Raw genomic sequence first — 12,640 nt, 5'->3', positions numbered from 1 at the left:
CAATATCTTCACCATCCATCCTGATGCTGCCAATTGGTCCAGTGGTGAGAATCTTTGTCTTCTTGACATTGAGCCTCAATCCATATTTTAGGCTGCAGTCCTTGACCCTCTGCAGCAGGTGCTTCAGGTCCTCTTCAGTTTCAGCAAGCAGCATTCGTTCTGCAGGCCGCTCAGAGTGGGGGTAAAGGAGCCTGACTTGCAGAAAGCTGGGCAGCTTAAGGGTCCATCACAGTCCCCGCCCATCTTCTCAGGTAATCTGAAGATGCCAAAACCGCGCAGCATTCATTCTGCAGGCCGCTCAGAGTGGTTTCGTTCTTTTACTCATATAGGTGTATGTTATTTCCATTTGTGTCTCAGTTTCAATGCATAGCCTAATGTACACCTTCCTTAGTTTTAAACCATGTAGGGTTTCCTTGTTCTATTCTTATCACAGTCTCTTAGTCTAAGTGTAGCTTTCACATGAGTATAATTAACTATTCTGGGACTCCCATTCTTCTCAATGTTAGCTATAATTTGTTATAATATACACAGTCAAATGCCTTTGCATAGTCAATAAAACACGCTTAGCAATTCTTCTGGTACTTCTTGCTTTCATCCAGAATTCATCAATAGTATCCCTGTACCACAGCCTCTTCAAATCTAGCTTGAACTTCTGACAGTTCTCAGTCGGATGGCCAGGCAACTGTTCTCCAAACTGCCTGAAATAGACTGGTGAGAACATCCAGGCTTGTAACTGTTAGTTGATTCTATAGATAGATGATCACTTTTATCCTATTGATTACTCAGGTCTTTTTCACTCCCAATACGTTCAATACAGCTTCAACTTCTTCCTTCATTATTGCTTACTCTTGATAATGTGGTACTTCCTAAAATATTTCAGTGTTGCCCAATTATTTTCAATACAGTATGTCATCCCTCCATGTTTTTGTAATACTTCCTGGGTCATTCAATAGTTTGCCAATAACATCTCAAAGTATTGCAACTTGAGTTTTGAATTAGTTTTCCATTCTTTCAGTATGAGAAATGCTGAAGAAAGAGTTTTGTTGTCTTTATTTTCCAATTTCACCTCCGCACATTTTAAAACTTTGCTTTGACCAAACTTACAATCAAGATGCATTAATGATAACTGATAACTGGAATAAAAAGTTGGAAAGCATTAAGAAAAAATGTTAGTTGGAAAGTTTGGGTTTGTTGTCAAAAATGAGACCTGGAATAGAATGAACAAATTTTATACAGTCAATGGTTTATTAATAGTAAATAGCTTTTTTGCAGAAACATAAATGGTGACTTTACACATACATTTCACTAGATGAACTGGGTAGGAATCAATTTGACTACTCTGATTATCAGAGTAGCTGATACTAGTAGGAATGATTAGGGAAGCTCAAGATCAGCAGTCAAAACCAGACCAGGTGCTGAATGTAGAAAAAACAATTATCATTTTTGTTATTATATGCCATCAAGTTGCTTGCAACTAACTCATAGCGACCCTACATACAATAGCTCTGAACTCTATCTTGAGCCATTTTCATTGTCTCTTACATACCTACCCCCATTACCCTAGTCACTGAGTCAATCCATCTCATTCAGGGTCTTCTTTTCTTGCACCGTCCCTCCACCTTTCCAAACATGATATCCAAGCAAGAACTTGCCTCTCCTGACCACATGCCCAAAGTATATAAGATGGAACTTCAAAATCCTTGCCTCCAAGGATCAACCTAGTTTAACCCTCTCCAGGATGAACTTATTTTTTCTCTTAGCAGTCTGTTGTATGTTTAATGCTCTTCTTCAGCACCACAACACAAAATCATTGATTCTTCTTTTATTATTCTTAGTCATTGTCCAGCTCTATGATACATAGTAAGTAATTGTGGAGACTTTGCTTCGGATCAGGCACACTTTCGTCTATACACTGACGTCATTGCTCTTCAGTATCCTAGAAATGTCCTTGACTGAAAATTTTCCCAATGCAATTTGTCTTTTGATTTCCTGGCTTTTGGTACCAAGAGTGTTGATTATGGAGTCATACAAACATAAGCTGTTAACAATCTCAATTTCTTCTCCACTTATCATGGTTCTGCCAATTGGCCCAGTGGTAAGAATCTGTGTTGTATTGATGTAGAGCTTTAATCTGTATTGAAGGCTGTAATCCTTGACCTTCTGCAGCAGATACCTCCGGTCCTCGTCAGTCTCAGCAAGCAAGGTTGTGTCATCTGAAAAATTCAACTTGTTGGTGAGTCTTCCTCCAATCCTGATGCCATATTCCTCCTAATGAAGTCCAGCCTCTCAGATGATCTGTTTCGCATATATATATTGAAAAAAATATGGAGATAGGATGCATCCCTTATGTACATCTTTCCTGATTTTGAACCATTCAGTGTTTCTTTGCTCTGTTCTGACACTGCCTCATGGTCCAAGTATAGGTCTTGCCTACGTACAGTGATGTGTTCTGGGATTCACATTTCTCTCAAGGTTAGCACAACTTATTGTGATCCACGTAGTCAAATACCTTTGCATACTCAATGAAACACAAGTGCATACTCCTCCAATATGTTCTGTTTCAGCTAAGATAAAAACAAGTCTACTAGAACCAAAATATGATCTTAAGTCTATCCCACCCAAATTTAAAAATCATCTTACAAATAGGTTTGAAACATTGGCTACAAATGATTGACGATCCAATGCATTGTAGGATGGCATCAGGGATATCATCCCTGAAGAGAGCAAAAGTCATGACAAGGAGGAGAAAGGAGAAAAAAAATACCTATAATGAATGTCAGAAGAAAAAGGGGCAATAACTTGAGCGAAAAACTAAGTGGAATATTTAAATAGTAGAGTTGAACAGTCAGGAGACAGATTCAATGATCTGGATGATAAGATAACCAAAATATCAATAACTAAAACCCAAAAAATAGAAAGACAGCATAGCTGAACAGTTTATTGTATTTACAACAACTTTAAGAAAACCAATACATGTATCATGGGAATTAAAGGAGGATTACAGAGAGCTAAAGAATAGCAAAAAACTCTTGGTATGACCTAACAACAACAGCAAAATTGAAAAGGACAGCAAACAACCAATGCTGACAAAGTTTTGCAGAGGTTGAAACTCTTATTAATTACTGGTGTGAATGTAAAATGTTACAACTACTATGGAAGGCAGTCTGGAGGATTCTCAGAAAGTTGGAAATAGAAATACCATTTGACCCAGCTGTTCCACTACTGGGTATACACCCTAAAGAAACTAGAGTTGCCACCCAAACAGATATATGCACACCCATATTTATTCCTGTTTTATTTACAACACCAAAGAGATGGAAGCAACCCAAGTGCCCATCAACAAATGAATACATAGAAAAATTATGCTACATTCACACAATAGAATATTATGCAGTATTGCAAAATGGTGAACTTGTAAAATGTTACATAACATGAGTGAGCCTGGAGGACATTATGTTGAATGAAATTTCTCAGCACAAAAGGACAAATATTGCACAATACTGTTTTTATAAAATAGGATTTAAACTGAAGATTCCAAAGAGAATATGAGTAGAGTGAATACAAATGAACACTGCATTGAAACAGATGAAGGGAGGAACTGTCTGAAAGGAGTTTATGATCAGGGATTATATGCATGACATCAATCTAGAGCAAAAGGTGCATTGCAAAGTGGACTGGGGGAGGGGGTAAAGAGGAAGGAAAGAATATGTGCAACAATGAATGAGTTAGAAAAAAATATAATTATTTAAGAAAATCTTGGAATAAAGCTTTCCAAGTGATAAAATGCATAAAATTAGATACTTAAGAAGCTTAATAAATAGTAAGTAAAATAGCATGAATAGTGTTGGCCTCTATATCTGTCACAAAAATGGATAAAATAGGATGAGTGCAAAAGCACAAATGAGAAAACACTTCATATTCGAACAATAAGTAATTAAAGAAAAGGATATATTTTAAGGCTGTAAGAGACCACCAAAGGGTTGTCCTATAATTATATAATTTGTGTTGTTTCTAAAATGCATTCTTTAATTTACTTTTATCTTCTAGAGGAGTAAAGTCTGATCCCGAGTCAGTAGTTTCCGCTGAAGATACTGTCCCTGCAGGAAGACTATGCTGTACTATCATCCTGAGAAGTGGTCATTATACCTTAAATCTCAAACAATCTCAATTTATTCTTAGTCTTTTAAGTATCCAAGTAATAAATATAGTGGCAGAACTTAACCCTTCAGTGAATGTGAAATTAAATTTAAAAACAACCATTGATATCGGCTCTTAAATTCATATGCTCCAATTGTACTAATAGAATTTTCTGCTTCAGGAATTATCAGACAAAATGATGATATGTCATTGGGCAGAAAGCAAACAGAAACTAATGGATGTGAATCTACTTGTTATTTGGGTACTTTGTTAAATGTGGCTATAATTGATTTGGTTTATTGCTATTAGTATTCTATGTAATTTATTGATTGTGGGTTTTGGATTTTTCTTACATGAGACTCATAAAATTATTTAAAGAGCACAAGTTCACTTACTTGTGTGAAATGGACATATCATCAAGTAAGTGTACATTCTTGGCCTCTTATTTTCCCGTTATATGTACAGAACAATAGATTCACATTGAACATAGTAAAGCTGGGGAATTTAAGCTGATTTGCACTTCCACAAGGCCTGATCTACTACACAGGGACATACAAGGACAGCTTTTGCCATTAGCCTCTGGGACAAAGATAACAAAGAGAAGAAATGATCTGTTTCTTGAGGAGATATCTACTATAGTGGGTGAAATTTTAAAATGAAATGTGTCATGCTTCAGGAGAACCCATTCTTCAGTGTGGTGAAAGAAGCTCATATTTTTTTCAGGTCAGCTTCCTCCAACATTGACACCCTGAATATTCAAGACATCTGCTATACCTAAACCAAGAAGTTGTGTGGTTTTTTTTTAATTACTCTGATTTATTTACAAAGTTTGAATACATTGTTTTTCACAAAAGATCCTTCTCATTTCTTTCACCTGACTCACCCATTGAATTGTGAAGCCCTATGATAGGATGTTAATCATAGGGTTGACCAAGAAGCTCTTGTTCTAACAGAACAAGGGAATGCACCTTGATTTAAAATCAGGAAGATTCCTTATGAATCAGGGTGAAGTCTCTCTCAGGGAGGAGAGATAGGGAATGGCAAAGGACACACTGACAAAGGAGATTAATCAGAACTGGCTTCGACAAGCACTGTGACAATTAGAAAATTAAAACAGACATTCGGCGGGGGGCGAGGGAAGAAGAACGAACTGGGGAGGAGGGTAGAGAAAACAGTGCAACAATGAATGAATGAAAACCCAAAATCTCTGTAAATGTTCACTAAAACTAATAAAATTTAATAATAATTTAAAAAAAATAAATCAGGAAGAGTATTTGTCATGGTTGTATCCTTCCTCCAAATCTATTCCATTTGTGTTGTTGTGTACCATAGACTCGAAACCGACCCATATCTGACTCCCCAATGTGTTTTCAGAGGCAGTTAATCTCATGGGAGGTGACAGTTCATCCCTTCCTGTGAAGCAGCTGGTGGCCTCTGACTTCATGCCTTCAGTACTGCAGCCAAGCTTCTTGCCAGTAGGTCACCAGAGCTGCTGAGCAAATGATTTTGAGACACTGGACTCTATGAAGAAAAATGTGGCATCAAGTTTGGCAGAAGATGTATTACTAACCTTTGTTATGCAGATGACACAATCATGCTTGCCAAAAATAAGGACTTGAAGCACTTGCAGTAGAAGGTTAAACATTGCAGCCCTCAATATGGATTGAATCTTAACATGAAGAAAATAAAAATCCTTTCTATTGGACCAATAGGCAGCATCATGATGGACAGAGAAAGGATTAAGACTCTTACTGACTTCATCTTCCTTGGATTTGTAATCAATACCCTTGGTACCAGTAGTCAGGAGATCAGGAGACATATTGCACTGGGAAAGTTTGTAGCCAGTGACCTCATATTATTGAGGAGTAATGATTTCATTTTGAGGACTAAGGTGTGCCTAATTCAGACATGGTCTTTCAGTACCTTGCTGTGCATCTAAGAGCTTACCAGTGGCTAAAGATAACAGGGGGGGAAAATTATGCCTTTGAACTGTGGTGCTGAAGAAGAGTGCAGAAGATCATATGGATTGTCAAAGTAACAGATACATCTAAAAAAAGGGTGCACCCTTTGTCCTCTTTGGCAGTAAAGATGATACAGCTTCATCTCACATACTTGTGGCATGTTGCTAGAAAAGGCTATTCCTTAGAGAGGGACATCACATTTGGAAGGGTGTAGAGACAGCAAAAGAGAGAAAGACCATTAACCAGATGCATTGGCATAGTGACTGCAACAATGAGCTTGAGTATTTTACAGATTGTGACATAGGATAGTGTTCAAATAGGTTGCTCTGGGTCATATTTGACTAGACAGCACCTAACAGCAACAATAATGCATACAGGAGCTCTAATAGTCTCATGGTAAGAAGCTGTGATTTAGTTCCAAATGATCAAGGCTTAAATCTACCGGTTGTTTCTGAGAGAGAAGTATGGATAATCTTGCATGTGGTTAATTGCCTCTGAAAACTTTATGGTCAGCTACAAGATAGTTCTGATTCTAAGCATAAATACAATAAATAAACCATAATATGCAAGATATAGCTGCAAAAACCTGTGGCTGCTGGTACACAGGGGAGGATTTTTTTTCATTCATTCGTTTGTAATTCTTAATGTGGACAGTTAGTAAATTACATACCTTTTTCCTATTTTGTGTTCCACATGGAAAGGAACATTATTATGTTACTTTATGTTCTTTCCAGTCTGGGAAGATGAGCAGAGTGACCAGATTCTGCAAAGGTGTGTTTTCTGGTTTTGGGTTGACACTTGAGTGTGACTATTGCTTGCAACTGGGTGTGAGCTGATTGGATTTGGCCTTGTATTTAAAAAAGCATTTGGCCACTAGTCTGGAGTTACTTTCCAGTCTGGAAAAATGAGCGGAGCAGCTGGATTCTGCAAAGGTATGATTTTTTGTTTTTGTTTTTTTTTAATTGTTTTCTGTCAAATATTGCTGTTCAAACATAACTCATCATTGCTATGAGCATAAACATTGTGGCACTGATGTGTCAAATGTGATAACGGTTACCAATGGTGGACAGTGTTTGGTGGAGCTCCTGAATTAAAACCGGCTTGGAAGGAGGAGTGGCATCCACTTCAAAAATAGCTTGCCTCTGAAAACTCTATGAACTTAGAGAAAAGATGAAAATACTTTGTGTTCAAGATATTCGTTCATAGCATTGTTATGAGTCCTCTAGTACTCGACAGCACTTAACAACAAAACAGAGAAACACATGTATGTCCAAAAGTATTCAAAATACAATTAATAATTTTGAGGCATTTGTAAAATTATTTGTGAACTACTTATAATTTCACTGCCCTCAAAAAATGATTTCTATTATTTTGGAGTTTAATCTGTCTTTCAAATTGAGCTCGATTCCTGACAGTAGTACCTACTAGCTTTGTGAGTTGGGAAATCCTGGGATATAATTAAGATGTCTTTTTATGTTATCAGAAAACCAAAATATCTTTAGAGTGGGTGAAGAGGATTGGATCAGAAATCAGATGATCTCTTAATGAGTACAAGCTAGAAAATATTGACAAGTCACCGAGTTTTGTGTAAGCCAAAACTCAAACTCATTGCCACTAATTGGACCCAACTCATAGTTGAACCTCCAGCAGGTTTTCAGAGGCTCTAAATTGCCCCAGAAGATCTTCCTACCTCATAGTCACTTGTGGATTCAAACTAATAGAAGGGCACTATCTTTGAGTTTTACAGCATAGCTCCCTAACCAATAGACCCCAGAGATTCCCCAGAATTCCTATAGAAAGGCCATAAAGGACCTGCCTTTTTACTTCTCTCACTCTTCTTAAAACATATCATTTCTCTGTTCCAAAATTTTATTACTTTCTTCTAAGCAAAGATGAATACCCAATTTGCTTGGTTGTAAATTATGTTTCACTAAGATTCAAGAGTTCTTCGGTCAAATTCTTCCATAATATCAATTACTGCAATCAGTCTTGTGAAACTGTCCTGTACCATTTTATTATTTATAGACTCAACTGTTTTCCCCATTTTCAGTATGTTGATAGAGTTTCCCTGCCAACATGATAAAAAAGACCAAAGAATCTTGGTTTAGGGGAGGGGTGGGTAAAGGAAAGGGGAAAGATCTGGTACGAAAAACAATGTATGTGAACTTTGTAAGTAAACCAGTCTAAAATTAAAAAAAAAAAGAATCTTGGTTTGAGGTAAAAATATTCAACTGCTAAGCAAAAAGTTCAGTAGCTTACACTCATTGTCAGCTGTTATTCAGAAAGCTGAGATAGTTTGCTTCTGTAAACATTTACAGCCTTGGAAACTATATGGAGATAGTTGGTTTCTGTTTCATATGGTTACAATAAATCGGAATTAACAAAATGGCAATGCATTTGGGTTTTTTTTTTTAGTTCGGCAAGAAGTGAGATGAGTAATTATAGGTGAGCAAAGTTGAAAAGAGGCCATAAAATTATGCCTAAGCATGCTTTGTTTACCTACAATATTGATTGTTGTTTGGCTGTGCACTGTAGAGTTGGAATCAACCCATAGCTGATCCTCCAGTGGGTTTTTAGAGGCAATTAATCATATGAGAGGAGACTGTTCATCCTTCTCCTACAGAGTAGCTGGTGGATTCGAACCACATGCCTTCAGTATTGCAGCACAACTTCTTACCACGAGGCCACCAGAACTACCATGGAGTTAATTCTGGATCACGACCACCCACATACATCAGAGTAGAACTGTGATTCAAAGATGAATTTTTAAAATATAGGTAGGTAGGTAGATAGATAGATAGAGAGAGAAATGGATAGATAGCCAGATAGCAGGGCTTTCTTTTTCAGTGCCTACGGTTTAATTGAAATTTCTAATGCTTTAGTTAGTGGCCTAGTTAATTAACTATTTATGCCACTCTGACAATGCTTTGAAGGACCCCCAAACTGCTGGTCCTGTTCTGTCCCGAGTGGACGGCGAAGACCCAAGACTCCAAGACACCGGCTTGATGCAACAGCAAGAGATAAGAGGTTTATTGCGGAGCTCCGGGCAGACCCTTATCTCTAGCAGGAGACAAAGGAGCCGACCCCGAGCAGACAAAGTTGGGGTTTTTTATACACTTTAGGGGGATACAACTGAGTATCAGCTTCTCATTGGGTGATGAAAGCACAATTTGAATTCATTGGTTCAGTGTTCGCTCAGGGTTACACAGCATTGTTGCACGTAGCACTTGCGGCAGTCACGTAGCACATGTAGCAGTTAGATAGATCTTTAACTATAGACTGGTGTCATAAATTCTTAAGTATACAGTGAGTTCAAACTCCAGGGCAGTGGAAGAGCACAAGATACATTGGTTATCAGTCGGGAAACAAAGGCACATGGGTTATCAGTTGAGCTTGTTTGTTCTGCCTTTCTGCTAGCTATTCTTGAAATACTGTTGCCCTGGATACCTGGGTGTGGGGCTTTAAAAATTAACTTAGCTGAGAACTATAGAAACTATTTTAATTCAGCCGAGAACTATAGGGACTATATTAATTTCAATCTTTTCAGCTTGACACTATCAATTTGGTCTATTGAATTTAATAAAAAGGCTAATAATGTTCTAAAGGGAAAGAAGCTAGTACTCACTGCAGTTGCAAAAAGCTAAGAAAGGTAGTTTATTTCTGTCATGCTGTATAAAAGAAAAAAGGAAAATACTGAGTGGGGCATTATACAACTGGAACCACAGCATACTGCAAGTCTTTTGATGGCTACATTTTTAAGAAAGACTTAGAATAGGTACAGTACTGAAGTTCCATTTACATCAAGGTGCTAAGAGGAGGTACTAAGATATTTTGCTTCCTGATTTCTTAGAAAAGAGAAATTCTTTGATATGGGTAGCAAATGCAAGTCTATGTCTTAGCAGATACACAGAATATTCATCAACACAGAGAAGAGAAATACACAATAGGTGTTACTAAAGAGAAATTGAGAACTAGGTGAAGTCCTTTAGTACCGTTTAGTAGGGTATGAAAATGCAAATAAAGCAGACCATAAACTTAGGTTCTTTTGTCTTAGGCCCTTCTTGCTTTTTAAGATGCTAATACTATATTTGCATAATAAGTGATCTTTACTAGCAAGGTTTTTCTCTTGCTCTGTTGGGACAACACCTTCTTGGTCTAGGTATAGTTTTAATATAAGCACAGTTATTCTTGTCAAATAGAATGAAGGAGAAGGAATGTGGTATCAGGATTGTAGAAAAACTCACCAACAGCCTATGTTATGCAGATGACACAACCTTGCTTGCTGAAACCGAAGAGGACCTGCAGCACTTGCTGCAGAAGGTCAAAGACTCAATTCTTCAATATGCATTAAAACGTAACATCAAGAGAACAAAGAGTCTCACCACTGGGCTTATAGGTAGCAATATACTAGCTGGAGAAGAGACTGAGGTTGTTAACAATTACAGCTTGCTTGGCTCCACAATCAACAGTCTTGGCACCAGCAGTCAGGAAATCAAAAAACAAATGGCAATAGGAAAATCTGCTGTCAGAGACCTCTCCAGGGTATTGAAAAGTAACAATGTCAGTCTAGAGACTAAGGGAGCGCTTGATTGAGGCCATGGTCTTCACAATTACTTGTTATATATTAGAGAGCTGGACAATAACTAAGGGTGAGAAAAGAATTGATGCCTTTGAGTTGTGGTGCTAGAGAAGAGTCTTGAACATACCACAGACCTCCAAGAAAGAGAGAGGGTAACTGTTTCTTCTTGGAGGCTAAGATTCTGAAGCTCCATCTCACAATGGGCATGTGGCCAAGAGGTACCAGTCCTTTGGGAAGGATATTATGCTTGAAAGAGTGGAGGGGCAGCACAAGAGTGGAATACCCCTGATGAGAGGGTTGATATTATAACTGGGACAGAGAAAGTAGGCATGTCAGAGTCAGTGAGACTGGCTTAGGATAGGGCAGGCTCCAGAGCGGTTGTACTTAGGGTCGCTATGAGTTACAGGTGACTTGACAGCATGTAATAGCAACAACAACAATTCGTGTCAATGTTAGCCATAGATTGTTTTAATCCCCACAAACGCCTTTGAATAGTGAATGAAACACAAACAAACATTCTTCTGGTATTCCCTGCTTTCAGCCATGATCCAGCTGACTTCAGCAATCACTGGTGCCTCTTCTATTGTCAGAGACAATAAGGTTGACTCAGGATACAGCAGGGTTCAGAGCTGTAGTACTATGAGTCACAAGCAACTCAATGGCACATAACAACAACACAACATTGAATAATATTTTTAACAGGTCTATTTTGTATATGTATGAAATTGAAAGATCTAAATTATCTACAATTTCATCTTACTTAGATCCACAGTTAAAACATTTGGCACCAGCAATCAGGAGATCAGGAGAAGTATTGCACTGGGCATATCTTATATCATAGACCTTTGCAATTTACAGAGGAATAAATGATATCACTTTGAAGACTTAGATAATCCTTATTCCATGGTCTTTTCAATCACTTGCTATGCATCTGAGAGCTGGACAATGAATAAAAACAATAGAAGAATAATTGATAACTTTGAATTTGGTTTTGAAGAAGAGTACTGAATATCCCATGGACTGCCAAAAAACCAAACAGATGTCTTGGAAAATGTGTAGCCTCTAACAGTGCTCCTTACAGGCCAGGATGATGAAACTTTGTCTCATGTATTTTGGGAATGTTGCTAGGATAGGCTATTCTTTGGAAAGTTATATTCTCCTTGGAAAGGTGAAGGGTCAATAAAAGAAAGTAAGACCCTTAACAAGATGGACTGACACATGACTGCAGAAATGGACTTAAGTATTTCAGCGATGATGAGGATGACACAGGATAGGATAGGATTGTTCATAGAGTGTCTAGAAGTCAACCTTTAAGGACAACCACCACCAACAACATACATGACTGAATAAAACAAGAAGAAGACAGAGTTTTGAGGTGGGAATATTTTTCCCAGAGGAGATATATGTGGGTATGAAGTACAAAGGATAGTGCAGAAAATAGTTCCTAGCTTAAAGCAGGACTTCAATCAAAAAATATTTACTGAAAAAAATAGTGGGTTCCCCCCCGTTAATTCATGAATGTCCTATGTTGTTGTTGTCATGTGCCATCGAGTCACTTGCAACTCATAGCGACCTTATGTACAAACAGCCCTAAACTCTGCTCTGTCCTGTACCAATCGCACTGTCTCTGATACACCCATCCTGATTACCCCAGTCACTGAATCAATCCACCTCATACAGGGTCTTCCCCTCCTGCGCTGTCCCTCCATTCTACCCAGCATGATGTCCCTCTCTAAAGACCTGTCTCTCCTTACAACATGTCCAAAGTATGTTAGACGGAGCCTCAGAATCCTTGCCTCCAAGGAGTAGCCCGGTTTAACTCTCTCCAGGATGAATCTGTTTGTTTTCCTCGCAAACCATGGTACCCTCAATACTCTTCTCCAGCGCCACAGCTCAAAGGCATCAATTGTCCTTCTATCCTCCTTAGTCCTTGCCCAACTCTTTGATGCATAACAAGTGATAG

Source organism: Elephantulus edwardii, unplaced genomic scaffold (assembly GCF_000299155.1).
Source record: "Elephantulus edwardii isolate Elephantulus edwardi_28Jun2011 unplaced genomic scaffold, EleEdw1.0 scaffold00221, whole genome shotgun sequence".
NCBI classification, from domain to species: Eukaryota; Metazoa; Chordata; class Mammalia; order Macroscelidea; family Macroscelididae; genus Elephantulus; species Elephantulus edwardii.
The sequence above is the reverse complement of the archived record's forward strand: the minus strand, read 5'-3'. Positions refer to the sequence as shown.